The following is a 19,734-nucleotide window of genomic DNA, read 5'->3' on the forward strand; positions in this document are numbered from 1 at the left end:
TCATTTAGCACCCTAGCTTGAAGGGAGGGGTGCTTGGGCCAGTTTGGCATTAGGTTATAAACTTCCTTTTCGGCCCATTCTATGGCTTCCTTTTCTTTTTCTTGATCTGTGGGCCCTCCCCCATCTGATATATGTAAAGGGGCCTTTAGAGGCCAGCAGACCACATCTCCAATATTTGCTAGACAATGTGCTGCCCCGTATGGAGTTTTAAAAGTTTCAGGACCCCATTCACCTCCAGTGCTCCCCTTGTAGGTATCAGTTAGTTTCGCCACCAGGTAGAGTTGGCCATTTTTAACGCACTGCTGATAGGTTTTATAGCACCGTGAGTGTACCTGAGTTAGCTCTACACATCCTGGGGGGCAGGTTCCTTTCGTGTCCGGGGAAGGGGTTGGGGTTTTTGCTTACATACCCACTGAGCCTTGATTTCACCTGTGGAAGCTGTTGGCTTGAGCTGGAGATAGGCCGTTTTAGTGCCACAGTCGACTGCCTGTGTAGCTCGGTACTCAGGTTTGAACTGATGACCTCCGGGGCAGTCACAGGGGTTACCGTAGAGAGTCCTTAGCAGCTTTTGGTGTTCCACTGGCCGATCAAACCCCCCTAAGACTGGGGGCATTAGAAGTAACCACAGGAGTTGAGGCAGGAGGAGCAGTTTGCTGGCGTTTAAGCCGGATTTTGAGCGGGTTTTCTGCTCGCTCCACTGCCCACTCATTCTGATTAAATTCTATTGGTGCTGGCTTTAAATGTGAGGCGTGTATCCACGCCGCAATACCGTCTACCTTAACTGCAGTAGGGGTCGTGAGGAGGACAACATACGGTCCCTTCCACCTGGGTTCTAGTGTTAGAGCACGATGTCGCTGCACGAGGACTGAGTCTCCTGGCTTGTAGTTGTGTGGTACTGTCAGGTCCCCGGGCTCGTATGCCTGCTGAAGATTTTTCCAGATGCACTTTTGCAGCGTGGTGACAGCAGCCAGTCGGGCAGCCAAGGGGGAAGAGGAAGCAAGAGAAGGTTCATAAGTATCAGTTATAACTTTTACTGGGGGAGGAGCCCCATATAGGATTTCAAAAGGGGTTAAACTACACTGGGAGGGGAGAGGGGTGTTTCGAGCCCGGAAAAGGGCTGAAGGGAGGAGGGAAATCCAGTCACTTACGCCAGTCTCTAGAGATAATTTAGTTAAAGTCTCCTTAATAGTTCTATTCATACGCTCTACCTGTCCTGAGCTGTGGGGATGATAGGCACAATGTAGCTTCCAATTGATTCCCAGAGCCCTGGCCAATCCCTGACTTACCTGGGCCACGAAAGCAGGTCCGTTATCGGACCCGATTACCTGGGGAAGTCCGAACCTGGGGAAAATATCATCTAGAATTTTCTTAGATACCATTTGCGCAGTTTCATTTTTACAGGGGTAGGCTTCTACCCAGCCGGAAAAAGTGTCCACAAAAACTAATAGGTATTTCAGTCCATATTTGGTGGGCTTGATCTCGGTGAAGTCAATCTCCCAGTGCTGTCCAGGTCGTGTTCCTCTTAATCGTTTTCCCATTTGGATTCTTCCAGGGTAGGCATTTACCAGCTGACATGGCTGGCACAACTTAACAACTTGTTCTGCAAGTCTTTTTATTTCCTCGGGGCGCGTGTCCCCCAGCCAGTCTCTTGCAATTTCTAACATTTTCCTGGGCCCTAGGTGGGTGAGGCGATGGAGTGTTTTTAGGTACTCTTGAATTCTTGAAGTTTTCTCTTGTCTAGGTACTTCCTTGAGTGGCAACAACCTTCTTGCCTCTGGGTCAGGCTCTTCTATTTCTTCCGGATCTAGTTCAGCAATTTTTGTAGTTTTCCACTCCGGCTTGAGTGGAGGTATAGGGATGTCTTCTCTGACCCATACTAATGCCTCCTCCTGAAGTGGCCTTGGTCCTGCGACGGGGCAGGGCAGTAGTCCCTCAGCTGCAGCCTTTGCCTCTGCATCTGCTTTTCGGTTCCCTGCTGCTACTGCTCCATTTCCTTTTTGATGTCCGGGGCAGTGAACGATGGCCAGTTCTTTGGGGAGTTGAAGGGCAGATAATAATTCCAGTATTTCCTTTTTATTTTTAATGTCCTTTCCCGCTGAAGTCAGCAGCCCTCGTCTTTGATAAATTATGCCATGGACGTGGGCGGTTCCAAAAGCATACCGACTATCTGTGTAGATGGTGGCTTTCTTCCCCTTTGCTAATTTTAAAGCTTTTGTTAATGCAATTAGTTCTGCCCGCTGAGCAGAAGTTCCATCTGGCAGCCGTTGGGCCCAAACCACTTTATGATTGCTTACTACTGCTGCTCCGGCTCTTCTTTCTCCTCCTTTTACAAAACTGCTCCCGTCTGTAAACCATATCACATCTGACTGCTTTAACGGCTGGTCCTGGAGATCTTTTCTGGTACTGCTTTCCTCAGCCAGTATGTCTTGGCATTTGTGCAGTACCGGCTCTGCTTCTTCTTCAGGCAGCAGAGTGGCCGGGTTTAAGGTGGCGGGTACTCCGATATGAATTCTGTCTTTGTCTAGCAGAATACTTTGATAGTGTGTAATTCTTGCGTTTGAGAGCCACCGGTCCGGAGGCTGGCGGATGATGCTTTCCAGTGCATGTGGGGCTACTATAGTTAGCTTTTGCCCAAGGGAGATCTTGTCAGCATCTTTTACCAAAAGGGCCGCGGCTGCAATTGCCCTAAGGCACTTGGGCCAGCCACTGGCTACTGTGTCCAATTTCTTTGATAAGTAGGCAACCGGTCTTTTCCACGGCCCGAGTGTTTGGGTTAAGACGCCTCTGGCCACCCCGCCTCTTTCTTCCAGAAATAAAGTGAATGGCTTACTCACATCAGGTAGAGCCAGCGCTGGGGCGGACAGCAGGGCCGTCTTGATTGCATCGAAGGCTTGTTGGCAATCAGGAGTCCATTCAAATGCTGCATCTCCCTTTGTGAGATGGTATAGAGGTGCTGCCAGGTTGGCAAAACCCGGAATCCATAAACGGCAAAACCCTGCTGTTCCCAGGAACTCACGCAGCTGTCGCCGTGTTGTTGGTGGCGGAATTTGGGCAACTACTTTTTTCCGAGCCTCCGTCAGCCATCGTTTGCCATCACGTAGGGTATATCCTAGGAACGTTACCTCCTGTCTGCATAATTGGGCCTTCTTGGCAGAGGCCCGGTATCCCAGCTGGGCTAGCTCTTGTAGCAAATCTAGAGTGGCTTGCCTGCAACTGCCCTCGGTTTCGGCAGCGATCAGCAGGTCATCGACATACTCTAACAGAGTTACCTGTGGGTGTTGTTCGCGAAAAGCACTTAGGTCCTGATGCAAAGCTTCATCAAAAATGGTGGGGGAGTTTTTAAATCCTTGTGGGAGTCGTGTCCATGTCAGCTGGCCTGAGATGCCGGCCTCCGTGTCTGTCCACTCGAAAGCAAACAACGGCTGGCTAGCTGGGTGCAAGGGTAAGCAGAAGAAGGCGTCTTTCAAATCCAACAGTGTACCAAATTCTGTCTGGACTGAGGGTACTAAGCAGATTGTAGGGGTTGGGCACCGTAGGGTGAATGTCTTCCACCCGGGCATTAACTGCCCTCAAGTCCTGTACTGGTCTATAGTCCCCGGAGCTAGGTTTCTTGACAGGGAGGAGTGGAGTATTCCATTGGGACTGGCATTTTACCAGAATTCCTTGCTTATAGAGCTTTCTGATGTGGGGAGTTATTCCCTGCTTTGCTTCTTGACTCATGGGGTATTGCCTGATTCTTACAGGGGTTGCGGTTGCCTTTAATTCCACCACTACTGGTGCCTGTAGTTTTGCCAGCCCTAGTCCAGCAGTCTCGGCCCATGCTGCTGGTGCTATTTCTAACCACCAGTCCAGATCTGTTTTGGAGGTATGGATTTCTTCCTCAAATATTCTATACTCGTCTTCAGCTCTCATGGTTAAAATGGATGTTCCAATAGGTTGGACTTTTGGATTCCTAAAAATTACCTCAGGGCCTGTTTCCTCAAAAGTAATTTGTGCCCTTAATTTAGTTAATAGGTCTCGACCCATTAAAGGTGAAGGACAGTCTGGAATGACCAGGAAGGAGTGCTTTATTTCTCCTCTCCCCAGATCCATTGTACGACTAGTAGTCCAGGGTCTGTACTTGCTTCCATTTGCTCCCTGTACTAAAGTTATTTTGTTTGCCAATGGCCCTAGTGGTTTCTTCAGGACTGAATATACTGCTCCTGAATCTAACTCAAAATCCACGGGAGTCCCCTCCACTTTAAACTTAGCCCTGAGCTCCGGGAGGGGATTGGAGCCCCGACCCCCTCATTCGGAGTCTATTGCTAGGGTCTTTGTTGAGCGAGGTTTCGGGGGTTGGGAGCACTCCCGTGCCCAGTGCCCTATCTGTCCACATCGAACACACTGGTCCTTCTCGAGCTTGCGCGGCTTCCGTCGTGATCCTAAATCGCGACACGGGCCTGAGCCCCATCCCGGGTTCTTACGTGGGCCCAGGTCCCTGTCTGCCCTTTCTGCACTGACTGCTACGGCCAGGGCTCTTGCTATTTGCTTAGTTCTCCTGTAATCTCTCCGATCTTCCTTCCGCTCTCTCTCTAATCTTTCTTTCTCTTCCTCTTCCTTCTTACGCTTTTCTCTCTCTTCTTCCCACTCTCTACGTTCCTTTTCTAACCTTTCTTCTCTCTCTTCTTTTGTTTCTCTTTTCTCATATATCTTTTCTGCCTCTTTTAACACATCCTGCAAATTTTTGCCTTGTATGTTTTCTAGCCGCTGTAACTTCCTTCTAATATCTGTTGCTGACTGTCCTACAAAAGCCATGATTACTGATGCCTGATGGACCTCAGAAGCAGGGTCAAATGGGGTATATCGCCTATATGCCTCCATTAGTCTTTCTAGGAAGACAGCTGGTGGCTCCTCTGGCCCTTGTATTATTTCTTTTACCTTGGCTAAATTTGTGGGTTTCCTAGCAGCTTCCCGGAGACCTCTCATGAGTGTCTGGCGATAAGTGGACAGATGTTCCCTACCTCCAGGAGCGTTGGGGTCCCAGTCAGGTCTGCGCAAAGGAAAGATGTCATCTATTTCATCAGGCCTGTCGGTGATTAAACCACCATTCCCAATCACATTTTTCCGTGCTGCGGCCAGGATTCTATTTTGTTCCTCAGTAGTAAAGAGGGTTTTTATCAGTTGTTGGCAATCATCCCAGGTTGGTTGATGAGTGTTCATTAGGGAGTCAAAAAGGTTGATTAATTTAGTAGGGTCCTCTGAAAAAGAAGGATGATTTAGCTTCCAATTGTACAAATCAGAGGAGGGAAAAGGCCAGTACTGTAAGGTAGGCATATTTCCACCATGCCCATCGGGCAAAGGAACGTTGGGGACCACTGGTCTTAGTGGCATTATAGATGCTGCAAGAGGGGCAGAGCTTTGTCCTCTTAGCTGGCTCCGGGTCCCTGCAGCTGGTCCTGTGCGTCCATCCCCTCCCTCTGAGTCAGGGGGGGAGGGTGGATAGTATGATTCCTGTCCGTCTGTTGTTAAAACAGAAGGCAGGCAAGGGGCCCGGTCATGCCCCTTGGTTAATAGTGGTGGTGGTGGCTGGGGAGGGGCAGTGGGAGCTGACAGTGTGGATGGTTCCCCTCTCCCAAATGCAGGCGCTGTGGTGAGCCGCCGCGTCCCCTGGTCTGCACTTCCTGCATTCCCGCAGATCGAGGCAGGCGCTGGGGTGACCCACCACGCCCCCCCGTTTGCCCTTCCCTTCTCCGAACTTTCACAAGTTGAGGGAGACGCAGGTTGGGCAGACGCTCCCCGCTCTGCAGACCCGGGAAGCGGCCACGCCCCCTGACCTGCTCCCTGCTTCTCTGAACTTTCGCAAGTTGAGGGAGACGCAGGGGAGACAGGTGCCTCCCGTTGTGTGGATGCAGGCTGGGCGAATCTCCGTTCTGTGGGCCTGTAAGGGGGGGGGGCTCGAAAAGAAGAAGATCAGTTGTATCTGGATAAATGTTGGGGAACTGTGGTGGGCATAGAGGTGAGCCGGGAGGGGCTGGCTTCGTTATCTCCTCCGGGGCGCCTCCTTCTTGGGTTCTTACGGGAAGAATGCTATGGTTAGTAGGTGGGGGTAAGGAAGAGCGCTCAGGGTCAGGCGGCAAGGCGACCAGGCTGTCGGGAGCTGTTGGAAACAGAAAGGGGCGCATCCATTCCGGGGGGCTTTCACACAAATCTTCCCAAACAAGAATATAGGACTCCTGTTCTGGGTGTCCCTCGGGTTTGGCGCGGTAGATAACGCTTTTTACTTTCCGTACCGATGGCAAATGAAAAGAGCCTTCCTTAGGCCACCCTACACCAAAGGAGGGCCATTCAGAAGAGCAAAATGCCTGCCATTTTCTCTTCTTTATAACCCAAGACTGTTTTTTTGCCCTTTTATTAACTTCTTTCCAGTGCTCTAGTGTAAGAGCAAGTGGTGTGGATTGTACCTGTCCCATTGCTGCCTGGTCTCACCAGCCTTATGCACAAACAGCTGTTACCAAGCCTCTCTTTCACACAGCAATATATCAAGCCCTCTTTCCACACCTAACAGTGTAACAACCAACAAGGAATAAAAAAAACACAATACAGAGTCCGATTTGGAACACGAAAACAAGGGTAGGGTGTTCCGTAGAGAGAAAACAACAAACTGGGATGAGTGTACCAGAATATGAGGCTGGATTAGTCCAGTTACAAGTAAGAGGACAGAAAGAACTAGTCACAGAAGACATAGAAAAAGAGAATGTCCGACCACTTGAGGGAGAAGTGTATTGCTTAAACCAATGTGTTCCTAACCGGAGCTCAGTTTGTCTTGCTGGAGGGCAAGTCTATCTGGAGAGACTTGACTGAGACCCTTTATTCTTCACCAGGATTTATCTATCGGACCACGTCTTTTATGGAGAAGACGGGGTACCTGGCTCCGGGGGACTTTTGCGGTCGGACTCAGTAGCGTTAGTTTAGATACAGTTAGTGAGAGATCTTAAACAGAAAGTTTTTCGGCTCAACAATCAAAGGACGAGCCCCAAGGGACTCACAATAGAGAAACACAATGACGATATCAGAATTGCCAGATATTCAACTCAAATCGCAAGCCAATATTCCAACAACAGTTTCAAATTCAATAATAGCGACAGAAAGCAAACCTACGACGCAGACAAACCTTTACACAGACAGACCTCCTTCCTGCAACCAGGGAACGTCTTCCCCGTTGCTTTAAATCGCCTCCTAGGCACCCTGGTGCGCGCGGCCAGGGATGTGACTTTGCGTTGGAGTTCGTCAACTCCTTTGCCACTCGGTATACGCATCGAGTGGGAACCTCAGTCTGGGATTCCAAAGTCACACACTTCCACGACTAAGCCCCTTAGTCGATTACCAGGTCTGTTTGCAATAGCGCTTCCCACAGATAAACCCAGAGCAAAGCACACGGGGAACTAGAGAGTGAGCTAAGGGGAGGAGGAGGGAGAAGGGATCCCAGGGAACTCACCAAGCAGACCTTGTTCACTCGTCCGGCTCGGGTGGGGTGTGTAAGGGTCTCCTGGTGGCTCGCCAAAAATGAAAAATCCGGACGACCCGACCCCCCAGTTGCCCAGCACAGAATAGTGAAAAAGGCACGTGCTCAGCAAATTGCAGGCAAGTTCCAAGTTTAATCTGATCGATCAGAGGTTCGAAACGTGCTCAGAGCAGAGCAGAGGTTGCGAACCCCAAAGTCTGAAATCAAGGGGTTTTTATACAGTTTTCAGGTGGGCTGTGTTATTTTTACAGAGGAAACAGGAATGGGCTTTGATATGGGGGAATCCGGAGGTTTTGGGGGTAGGTGTGAGTAGGGTCCAGACTTCAAGTCTCCAAGTGAGCGGGATCCAGACATTAAGTCTCCAAGATGTCTTCAGCACAATTAATGCAGGGTCTGTAAAACCATGGGGAGCCAGCAAATGGATCAGCACCTGTAACTCAGTAGATAAAAGACAAGCAGGTAGTTAACACAGAGGGGAGGTTGAGGGGGGAACATTGCATTGCATGAGAAAGAGACAGACAACTCCCATCAGGAATGTGTAGGGGAAAATATGTTTTTCACTTCTTTCATTTCCCACTCCTTCTTGTTAATAATTCTATTCTTAGAATTAACACAGAAGTAACCGAAGTAACCACTGCTAGCCAAGAACATTGAAGGGATTTTGGGCAGACGTCTCTTCTGTAACTACTTCCTGCTGAGGTGGGGCGGAGTTGGTTTCAGGGGTTAAGTTCAAGGTGCAGCAAGTGGTTACTCAGAGTTTTGTGGGTACTTCCTGATATTGCTGTCTTAGCACCATTAGCTTAACTTCCCCCACTTGAGTGCGGATAAAAGTTACAACTCTGTTTACGATACAGGGTCCTACTGCAACTATTAAGAGTACACTTAGCAGTGGACCAAGTAGAGGCAGGAGGTAGGGGAGGATTCCTCCCCATAGAGACCATAACGGTTGATCATAGAGTTCCTCCCTTCGCTTTGCTAATTCTTCCTGGTGTTTCTTTATTCTGTCTCGTACTATTCCGGATTTATTAACATAAAAGCAACATTCTTCTTGTAAAGCTACACACAATCCTCCTTTCTCGGCTAGGATTAAGTCTAGTCCCCTCCGATTTTGCAGGACCACCCGGGCGAGTGAGTCATGCTGGTCTTGTAGGTCCTGGATAGACTTGTAAACCTGCCGGATGTCTGAGGCCAGTCGATCAGATAACTTATTATACCGGTCCAATGAAACTCCTAACCCTGCAGCTCCCATTCCTAATCCTCCGACCACACCTAACGCAGCCAGCAGGGGTAGTAATACTACAGCCCTACGAGTTCGAGTTCGGTGTCCTCCCAGGAGGTCTATGCTGGGAAGAGGGACTGGTTCAGTTCCTGGGAGAACATCAATGTTGGGTAGCAGGAAGGCAGGTGCACAAATGCCTGTGCTATTTCTGGGTAACACTGGATAAGCCAAATTTCCTCCACAGACCCAGACCTGTCCTGGGGGGAGGCATCCCAAGTCCAACGAGACTTCGGAGATGTTAGAGCACCTTGTTGTTGGTACTTGCCCTAAATCTATGGTTAGTGAGTAATTTCTAACATAGCAAGTGGAGGAGTCAAATTCCTGAGGGATTACCTTAAAGGGCTTGGTATAGGTGCAGTTTGAAAAGCTACTTATATTTGGTTTAGGCACAGGTATTGCTAATGGCCAATCGTTACTCATTTTCATGCATAGCCAGCAGTCAGCCGCTAAGCTTGGGTTGGTTTGATTTAAGAGCTTGTGAGTGTACTTTAGAATCTCGTGTATATTTGAATCCAGATCCTCATTTAGCACCCTAGCTTGAAGGGAGGGGTGCTTGGGCCAGTTTGGCATTAGGTTATAAACTTCCTTTTCGGCCCATTCTATGGCTTCCTTTTCTTTTTCTTGATCTGTGGGCCCTCCCCCATCTGATATATGTAAAGGGGCCTTTAGAGGCCAGCAGACCACATCTCCAATATTTGCTAGACAATGTGCTGCCCCGTATGGAGTTTTAAAAGTTTCAGGACCCCATTCACCTCCAGTGCTCCCCTTGTAGGTATCAGTTAGTTTCGCCACCAGGTAGAGTTGGCCATTTTTAACGCACTGCTGATAGGTTTTATAGCACCGTGAGTGTACCTGAGTTAGCTCTACACATCCTGGGGGGCAGGTTCCTTTCGTGTCCGGGGGAAGGGGTTGGGGTTTTTGCTTACATACCCACTGAGCCTTGATTTCACCTGTGGAAGCTGTTGGCTTGAGCTGGAGATAGGCCGTTTTAGTGCCACAGTCGACTGCCTGTGTAGCTCGGTACTCAGGTTTGAACTGATGACCTCCGGGGCAGTCACAGGGGTTACCGTAGAGAGTCCTTAGCAGCTTTTGGTGTTCCACTGGCCGATCAAACCCCCCTAAGACTGGGGGCATTAGAAGTAACCACAGGAGTTGAGGCAGGAGGAGCAGTTTGCTGGCGTTTAAGCCGGATTTTGAGCGGGTTTTCTGCTCGCTCCACTGCCCACTCATTCTGATTAAATTCTATTGGTGCTGGCTTTAAATGTGAGGCGTGTATCCACGCCGCAATACCGTCTACCTTAACTGCAGTAGGGGTCGTGAGGAGGACAACATACGGTCCCTTCCACCTGGGTTCTAGTGTTAGAGCACGATGTCGCTGCACGAGGACTGAGTCTCCTGGCTTGTAGTTGTGTGGTACTGTCAGGTCCCCGGGCTCGTATGCCTGCTGAAGATTTTTCCAGATGCACTTTTGCAGCGTGGTGACAGCAGCCAGTCGGGCAGCCAAGGGGGAAGAGGAAGCAAGAGAAGGTTCATAAGTATCAGTTATAACTTTTACTGGGGGAGGAGCCCCATATAGGATTTCAAAAGGGGTTAAACTACACTGGGAGGGGAGAGGGGTGTTTCGAGCCCGGAAAAGGGCTGAAGGGAGGAGGGAAATCCAGTCACTTACGCCAGTCTCTAGAGATAATTTAGTTAAAGTCTCCTTAATAGTTCTATTCATACGCTCTACCTGTCCTGAGCTGTGGGGATGATAGGCACAATGTAGCTTCCAATTGATTCCCAGAGCCCTGGCCAATCCCTGACTTACCTGGGCCACGAAAGCAGGTCCGTTATCGGACCCGATTACCTGGGGAAGTCCGAACCTGGGGAAAATATCATCTAGAATTTTCTTAGATACCATTTGCGCAGTTTCATTTTTACAGGGGTAGGCTTCTACCCAGCCGGAAAAAGTGTCCACAAAAACTAATAGGTATTTCAGTCCATATTTGGTGGGCTTGATCTCGGTGAAGTCAATCTCCCAGTGCTGTCCAGGTCGTGTTCCTCTTAATCGTTTTCCCATTTGGATTCTTCCAGGGTAGGCATTTACCAGCTGACATGGCTGGCACAACTTAACAACTTGTTCTGCAAGTCTTTTTATTTCCTCGGGGCGCGTGTCCCCCAGCCAGTCTCTTGCAATTTCTAACATTTTCCTGGGCCCTAGGTGGGTGAGGCGATGGAGTGTTTTTAGGTACTCTTGAATTCTTGAAGTTTTCTCTTGTCTAGGTACTTCCTTGAGTGGCAACAACCTTCTTGCCTCTGGGTCAGGCTCTTCTATTTCTTCCGGATCTAGTTCAGCAATTTTTGTAGTTTTCCACTCCGGCTTGAGTGGAGGTATAGGGATGTCTTCTCTGACCCATACTAATGCCTCCTCCTGAAGTGGCCTTGGTCCTGCGACGGGGCAGGGCAGTAGTCCCTCAGCTGCAGCCTTTGCCTCTGCATCTGCTTTTCGGTTCCCTGCTGCTACTGCTCCATTTCCTTTTTGATGTCCGGGGCAGTGAACGATGGCCAGTTCTTTGGGGAGTTGAAGGGCAGATAATAATTCCAGTATTTCCTTTTTATTTTTAATGTCCTTTCCCGCTGAAGTCAGCAGCCCTCGTCTTTGATAAATTATGCCATGGACGTGGGCGGTTCCAAAAGCATACCGACTATCTGTGTAGATGGTGGCTTTCTTCCCCTTTGCTAATTTTAAAGCTTTTGTTAATGCAATTAGTTCTGCCCGCTGAGCAGAAGTTCCATCTGGCAGCCGTTGGGCCCAAACCACTTTATGATTGCTTACTACTGCTGCTCCGGCTCTTCTTTCTCCTCCTTTTACAAAACTGCTCCCGTCTGTAAACCATATCACATCTGACTGCTTTAACGGCTGGTCCTGGAGATCTTTTCTGGTACTGCTTTCCTCAGCCAGTATGTCTTGGCATTTGTGCAGTACCGGCTCTGCTTCTTCTTCAGGCAGCAGAGTGGCCGGGTTTAAGGTGGCGGGTACTCCGATATGAATTCTGTCTTTGTCTAGCAGAATACTTTGATAGTGTGTAATTCTTGCGTTTGAGAGCCACCGGTCCGGAGGCTGGCGGATGATGCTTTCCAGTGCATGTGGGGCTACTATAGTTAGCTTTTGCCCAAGGGAGATCTTGTCAGCATCTTTTACCAAAAGGGCCGCGGCTGCAATTGCCCTAAGGCACTTGGGCCAGCCACTGGCTACTGTGTCCAATTTCTTTGATAAGTAGGCAACCGGTCTTTTCCACGGCCCGAGTGTTTGGGTTAAGACGCCTCTGGCCACCCCGCCTCTTTCTTCCAGAAATAAAGTGAATGGCTTACTCACATCAGGTAGAGCCAGCGCTGGGGCGGACAGCAGGGCCGTCTTGATTGCATCGAAGGCTTGTTGGCAATCAGGAGTCCATTCAAATGCTGCATCTCCCTTTGTGAGATGGTATAGAGGTGCTGCCAGGTTGGCAAAACCCGGAATCCATAAACGGCAAAACCCTGCTGTTCCCAGGAACTCACGCAGCTGTCGCCGTGTTGTTGGTGGCGGAATTTGGGCAACTACTTTTTTCCGAGCCTCCGTCAGCCATCGTTTGCCATCACGTAGGGTATATCCTAGGAACGTTACCTCCTGTCTGCATAATTGGGCCTTCTTGGCAGAGGCCCGGTATCCCAGCTGGGCTAGCTCTTGTAGCAAATCTAGAGTGGCTTGCCTGCAACTGCCCTCGGTTTCGGCAGCGATCAGCAGGTCATCGACATACTCTAACAGAGTTACCTGTGGGTGTTGTTCGCGAAAAGCACTTAGGTCCTGATGCAAAGCTTCATCAAAAATGGTGGGGGAGTTTTTAAATCCTTGTGGGAGTCGTGTCCATGTCAGCTGGCCTGAGATGCCGGCCTCCGTGTCTGTCCACTCGAAAGCAAACAACGGCTGGCTAGCTGGGTGCAAGGGTAAGCAGAAGAAGGCGTCTTTCAAATCCAACAGTGTACCAAATTCTGTCTGGACTGAGGGTACTAAGCAGATTGTAGGGGTTGGGCACCGTAGGGTGAATGTCTTCCACCCGGGCATTAACTGCCCTCAAGTCCTGTACTGGTCTATAGTCCCCGGAGCTAGGTTTCTTGACAGGGAGGAGTGGAGTATTCCATTGGGACTGGCATTTTACCAGAATTCCTTGCTTATAGAGCTTTCTGATGTGGGGAGTTATTCCCTGCTTTGCTTCTTGACTCATGGGGTATTGCCTGATTCTTACAGGGGTTGCGGTTGCCTTTAATTCCACCACTACTGGTGCCTGTAGTTTTGCCAGCCCTAGTCCAGCAGTCTCGGCCCATGCTGCTGGTGCTATTTCTAACCACCAGTCCAGATCTGTTTTGGAGGTATGGATTTCTTCCTCAAATATTCTATACTCGTCTTCAGCTCTCATGGTTAAAATGGATGTTCCAATAGGTTGGACTTTTGGATTCCTAAAAATTACCTCAGGGCCTGTTTCCTCAAAAGTAATTTGTGCCCTTAATTTAGTTAATAGGTCTCGACCCATTAAAGGTGAAGGACAGTCTGGAATGACCAGGAAGGAGTGCTTTATTTCTCCTCTCCCCAGATCCATTGTACGACTAGTAGTCCAGGGTCTGTACTTGCTTCCATTTGCTCCCTGTACTAAAGTTATTTTGTTTGCCAATGGCCCTAGTGGTTTCTTCAGGACTGAATATACTGCTCCTGAATCTAACTCAAAATCCACGGGAGTCCCCTCCACTTTAAACTTAGCCCTGAGCTCCGGGAGGGGATTGGAGCCCCGACCCCCTCATTCGGAGTCTATTGCTAGGGTCTTTGTTGAGCGAGGTTTCGGGGGTTGGGAGCACTCCCGTGCCCAGTGCCCTATCTGTCCACATCGAACACACTGGTCCTTCTCGAGCTTGCGCGGCTTCCGTCGTGATCCTAAATCGCGACACGGGCCTGAGCCCCATCCCGGGTTCTTACGTGGGCCCAGGTCCCTGTCTGCCCTTTCTGCACTGACTGCTACGGCCAGGGCTCTTGCTATTTGCTTAGTTCTCCTGTAATCTCTCCGATCTTCCTTCCGCTCTCTCTCTAATCTTTCTTTCTCTTCCTCTTCCTTCTTACGCTTTTCTCTCTCTTCTTCCCACTCTCTACGTTCCTTTTCTAACCTTTCTTCTCTCTCTTCTTTTGTTTCTCTTTTCTCATATATCTTTTCTGCCTCTTTTAACACATCCTGCAAATTTTTGCCTTGTATGTTTTCTAGCCGCTGTAACTTCCTTCTAATATCTGTTGCTGACTGTCCTACAAAAGCCATGATTACTGATGCCTGATGGACCTCAGAAGCAGGGTCAAATGGGGTATATCGCCTATATGCCTCCATTAGTCTTTCTAGGAAGACAGCTGGTGGCTCCTCTGGCCCTTGTATTATTTCTTTTACCTTGGCTAAATTTGTGGGTTTCCTAGCAGCTTCCCGGAGACCTCTCATGAGTGTCTGGCGATAAGTGGACAGATGTTCCCTACCTCCAGGAGCGTTGGGGTCCCAGTCAGGTCTGCGCAAAGGAAAGATGTCATCTATTTCATCAGGCCTGTCGGTGATTAAACCACCATTCCCAATCACATTTTTCCGTGCTGCGGCCAGGATTCTATTTTGTTCCTCAGTAGTAAAGAGGGTTTTTATCAGTTGTTGGCAATCATCCCAGGTTGGTTGATGAGTGTTCATTAGGGAGTCAAAAAGGTTGATTAATTTAGTAGGGTCCTCTGAAAAAGAAGGATGATTTAGCTTCCAATTGTACAAATCAGAGGAGGGAAAAGGCCAGTACTGTAAGGTAGGCATATTTCCACCATGCCCATCGGGCAAAGGAACGTTGGGGACCACTGGTCTTAGTGGCATTATAGATGCTGCAAGAGGGGCAGAGCTTTGTCCTCTTAGCTGGCTCCGGGTCCCTGCAGCTGGTCCTGTGCGTCCATCCCCTCCCTCTGAGTCAGGGGGGGAGGGTGGATAGTATGATTCCTGTCCGTCTGTTGTTAAAACAGAAGGCAGGCAAGGGGCCCGGTCATGCCCCTTGGTTAATAGTGGTGGTGGTGGCTGGGGAGGGGCAGTGGGAGCTGACAGTGTGGATGGTTCCCCTCTCCCAAATGCAGGCGCTGTGGTGAGCCGCCGCGTCCCCTGGTCTGCACTTCCTGCATTCCCGCAGATCGAGGCAGGCGCTGGGGTGACCCACCACGCCCCCCCGTTTGCCCTTCCCTTCTCCGAACTTTCACAAGTTGAGGGAGACGCAGGTTGGGCAGACGCTCCCCGCTCTGCAGACCCGGGAAGCGGCCACGCCCCCTGACCTGCTCCCTGCTTCTCTGAACTTTCGCAAGTTGAGGGAGACGCAGGGGAGACAGGTGCCTCCCGTTGTGTGGATGCAGGCTGGGCGAATCTCCGTTCTGTGGGCCTGTAAGGGGGGGGGGGCTCGAAAAGAAGAAGATCAGTTGTATCTGGATAAATGTTGGGGAACTGTGGTGGGCATAGAGGTGAGCCGGGAGGGGCTGGCTTCGTTATCTCCTCCGGGGCGCCTCCTTCTTGGGTTCTTACGGGAAGAATGCTATGGTTAGTAGGTGGGGGTAAGGAAGAGCGCTCAGGGTCAGGCGGCAAGGCGACCAGGCTGTCGGGAGCTGTTGGAAACAGAAAGGGGCGCATCCATTCCGGGGGGCTTTCACACAAATCTTCCCAAACAAGAATATAGGACTCCTGTTCTGGGTGTCCCTCGGGTTTGGCGCGGTAGATAACGCTTTTTACTTTCCGTACCGATGGCAAATGAAAAGAGCCTTCCTTAGGCCACCCTACACCAAAGGAGGGCCATTCAGAAGAGCAAAATGCCTGCCATTTTCTCTTCTTTATAACCCAAGACTGTTTTTTTGCCCTTTTATTAACTTCTTTCCAGTGCTCTAGTGTAAGAGCAAGTGGTGTGGATTGTACCTGTCCCATTGCTGCCTGGTCTCACCAGCCTTATGCACAAACAGCTGTTACCAAGCCTCTCTTTCACACAGCAATATATCAAGCCCTCTTTCCACACCTAACAGTGTAACAACCAACAAGGAATAAAAAAAACACAATACAGAGTCCGATTTGGAACACGAAAACAAGGGTAGGGTGTTCCGTAGAGAGAAAACAACAAACTGGGATGAGTGTACCAGAATATGAGGCTGGATTAGTCCAGTTACAAGTAAGAGGACAGAAAGAACTAGTCACAGAAGACATAGAAAAAGAGAATGTCCGACCACTTGAGGGAGAAGTGTATTGCTTAAACCAATGTGTTCCTAACCGGAGCTCAGTTTGTCTTGCTGGAGGGCAAGTCTATCTGGAGAGACTTGACTGAGACCCTTTATTCTTCACCAGGATTTATCTATCGGACCACGTCTTTTATGGAGAAGACGGGGTACCTGGCTCCGGGGGACTTTTGCGGTCGGACTCAGTAGCGTTAGTTTAGATACAGTTAGTGAGAGATCTTAAACAGAAAGTTTTTCGGCTCAACAATCAAAGGACGAGCCCCAAGGGACTCACAATAGAGAAACACAATGACGATATCAGAATTGCCAGATATTCAACTCAAATCGCAAGCCAATATTCCAACAACAGTTTCAAATTCAATAATAGCGACAGAAAGCAAACCTACGACGCAGACAAACCTTTACACAGACAGACCTCCTTCCTGCAACCAGGGAACGTCTTCCCCGTTGCTTTAAATCGCCTCCTAGGCACCCTGGTGCGCGCGGCCAGGGATGTGACTTTGCGTTGGAGTTCGTCAACTCCTTTGCCACTCGGTATACGCATCGAGTGGGAACCTCAGTCTGGGATTCCAAAGTCACACACTTCCACGACTAAGCCCCTTAGTCGATTACCAGGTCTGTTTGCAATAGCGCTTCCCACAGATAAACCCAGAGCAAAGCACACGGGGAACTAGAGAGTGAGCTAAGGGGAGGAGGAGGGAGAAGGGATCCCAGGGAACTCACCAAGCAGACCTTGTTCACTCGTCCGGCTCGGGTGGGGTGTGTAAGGGTCTCCTGGTGGCTCGCCAAAAATGAAAAATCCGGACGACCCGACCCCCCAGTTGCCCAGCACAGAATAGTGAAAAAGGCACGTGCTCAGCAAATTGCAGGCAAGTTCCAAGTTTAATCTGATCGATCAGAGGTTCGAAACGTGCTCAGAGCAGAGCAGAGGTTGCGAACCCCAAAGTCTGAAATCAAGGGGTTTTTATACAGTTTTCAGGTGGGCTGTGTTATTTTTACAGAGGAAACAGGAATGGGCTTTGATATGGGGGAATCCGGAGGTTTTGGGGGTAGGTGTGAGTAGGGTCCAGACTTCAAGTCTCCAAGTGAGCGGGATCCAGACATTAAGTCTCCAAGATGTCTTCAGCACAATTAATGCAGGGTCTGTAAAACCATGGGGAGCCAGCAAATGGATCAGCACCTGTAACTCAGTAGATAAAAGACAAGCAGGTAGTTAACACAGAGGGGAGGTTGAGGGGGGAACATTGCATTGCATGAGAAAGAGACAGACAACTCCCATCAGGAATGTGTAGGGGAAAATATGTTTTTCACTTCTTTCAAAGTCACTATCTGTGGGAGTTTCTTTGTAATGATGTTCTTGACTGTTGATCCTTCCTGGGGATTTTCTTCCTGGTTTATTGGGACTCCAATGATTCTTATGTTGTTTCTGTTGAAATCATAGAACATTTCTATTTTTATCTGTTAAAAATCTTTTAGTTTTTTTTTTACATTGCCTCTTCATTTGCTTTGAGTTGTTTTTTCCAATCTCTTCTGTTGTATGCGTCTCATCTTCCAGCTCACTAATTCTCTCTTCTTCTGCTGTTACTGTATTGGAGAGGTTTTCCATAGAGTTTTTTTATTACCTCTATGGCATTTTTCAGTCCCATTATTTCAGTTTGGAGTTTTCTGATTTTTGTATTTGTGGTTTGTTCAGATAAATCTATTCTTTCTTTGATTTCCATGAACATCCTCCATAGTTTTTTCTAAACTCCTTACCTGTGATGTTAATTAGGTGGTTGACATTTTTTAGGTTATAAGAGCTGCCATCTTCATTCTCTATGCATGCTGTTGACCTGTGTTGTTTCCCCATTGCCACACTTTAAGTGTGATTCTTTTTTTTTTTTATTATTTAAACACTTTGATTGCATACATGATTGTGTTTGGGTTTCAGTCATGTAAAGAACACCACCGTGTTGCAATGGCGGTTGTATTATGTAAGAAGTGTGTGGCCAGTGAAGTGGATTGGCTTCACTTTTATTTTTTTCCCTGTGCTATTCTTTGATTGACACCTGGATTATAAAGTAGCTCCAGGTGTCACTTTTAAAAGAGTCTGCTATAGGGACCGGAGAGATAGCATGGAGGTCATCAGTTCGAATCCCTGCCTCCCATATGGTCCCCCGTGCCTGCCAGGAGCAATTTCTGAGCCTGGAGCCAGGAATAACCCCTGACCACTGCCGGGTGTGATCCGAAAACCACACAAAAAGGAGTCTGCTATAGCCCAAGGCTATGTAGAAATTAACCTTTGTTTTTGTGGGCAGGGACACTCCTACCTGCAGTCAGGTGTTGGAGAGCTGATATTCCTGTGCTCTTATTTGATTGACAAGGTAATCAGGAAGTAGCTCCAGGTGTTGCTTTTAAAGGAGTCCATTATAGCCCAAGGCTAGGTAGAAATTAACTCCCATTGTTGTGAGGGGGGTGCTCCTACCTGTAGTCCAATGTTGGAAAGCTGATATCCCTGTGCTCTTCTTTGTTGACACCAAGATCAGAAAGTCAGTAGTATAGTTCTGATATAATATATTTTATAGGTTTTAAAAACAAATTTAGTATTTCAATACTATAATGTTAAGATTATATATTTTAAGTTTTTGTAATTTTTGCAAAAATTTAGAGATTTTAATATGAATAACTCTTTCATCACTAGCTATAGTCAATTTACTTTTTTTTAATAAATTGCCTTCTTATACACAACAATGAATATTGAGAAGAAATGAACCTTAAAAAAACAATCCCCTTCACAACAGTGCTACAGAAACTCAAATACCTCGGAGTCAACATAACTAAATAGGTGAAGGACTTAAACAAAGAAAACTACAAAAAATTACTTCAAGAAATAAAAAAGGATACAAGAAAATGGAAACACATATCCCATTCATGGATTGGGAAGATTGTCATTATCATTACAATGGCAATACTCCCCAAAGCATTATACAGATTTAATGCAATTCCTCTAAGGATACTCCTGATATTCTTCAAAGAAGCAGATCAAACATTCCTGAAATTTATTTGGAAAAATAAACATACAAGAATAGCTAAAGAAACTCTTAGAAAAAAGAAGATGGAAGAGATAACTTTCCACAACTCTAAATTTTATTACAAAGCAAAAGTCATTAAACAGCACGGTGTTGGAATAAAGACAGACCTTCCAAACAATGGAATAGATCCGAATATTCAGAGTATGTTCCCTAGACATACAATCAATTAATCTTTGATAAAGAGGCAAGAAATGCAAAGTGGAGCATGGAAAGTCTCTTTAACAAGTGGTGTTTGAACAACTGGTGAGTCACATGCAAAAAACAGAACTTGGACCTCCATCTAACACCATGCATAAAGGTCAAATCTAAATGGATTAAAGATCTTGATATCACACCCAGAACCATAAGGAATATAGATGAGCATTTAGGTAACACACTCCGTGATGTTGAGATTAAAGTCATCTTCAAGTAGGGCAATTTTTAATTTAAAAAGAAAAAACGTTTCATCTGCATTCATATGTTTGAGTTTGGGGTTAGTTTTTTACATTCTTTTGGGCTGATTCATTGCTTAATATTTAATTTTCCAATATAAGTGAAAGATCCAACAGTTTTGCTTTACAAAGTTTATTTTCACCATAATTTGTTAAGTTAAAATGTTCCAGAGAAGGTG

The sequence above is a fragment of the Suncus etruscus genome, chromosome 4 (assembly GCF_024139225.1).
Source record: "Suncus etruscus isolate mSunEtr1 chromosome 4, mSunEtr1.pri.cur, whole genome shotgun sequence".
Taxonomy (NCBI): Eukaryota; Metazoa; Chordata; class Mammalia; order Eulipotyphla; family Soricidae; genus Suncus; species Suncus etruscus.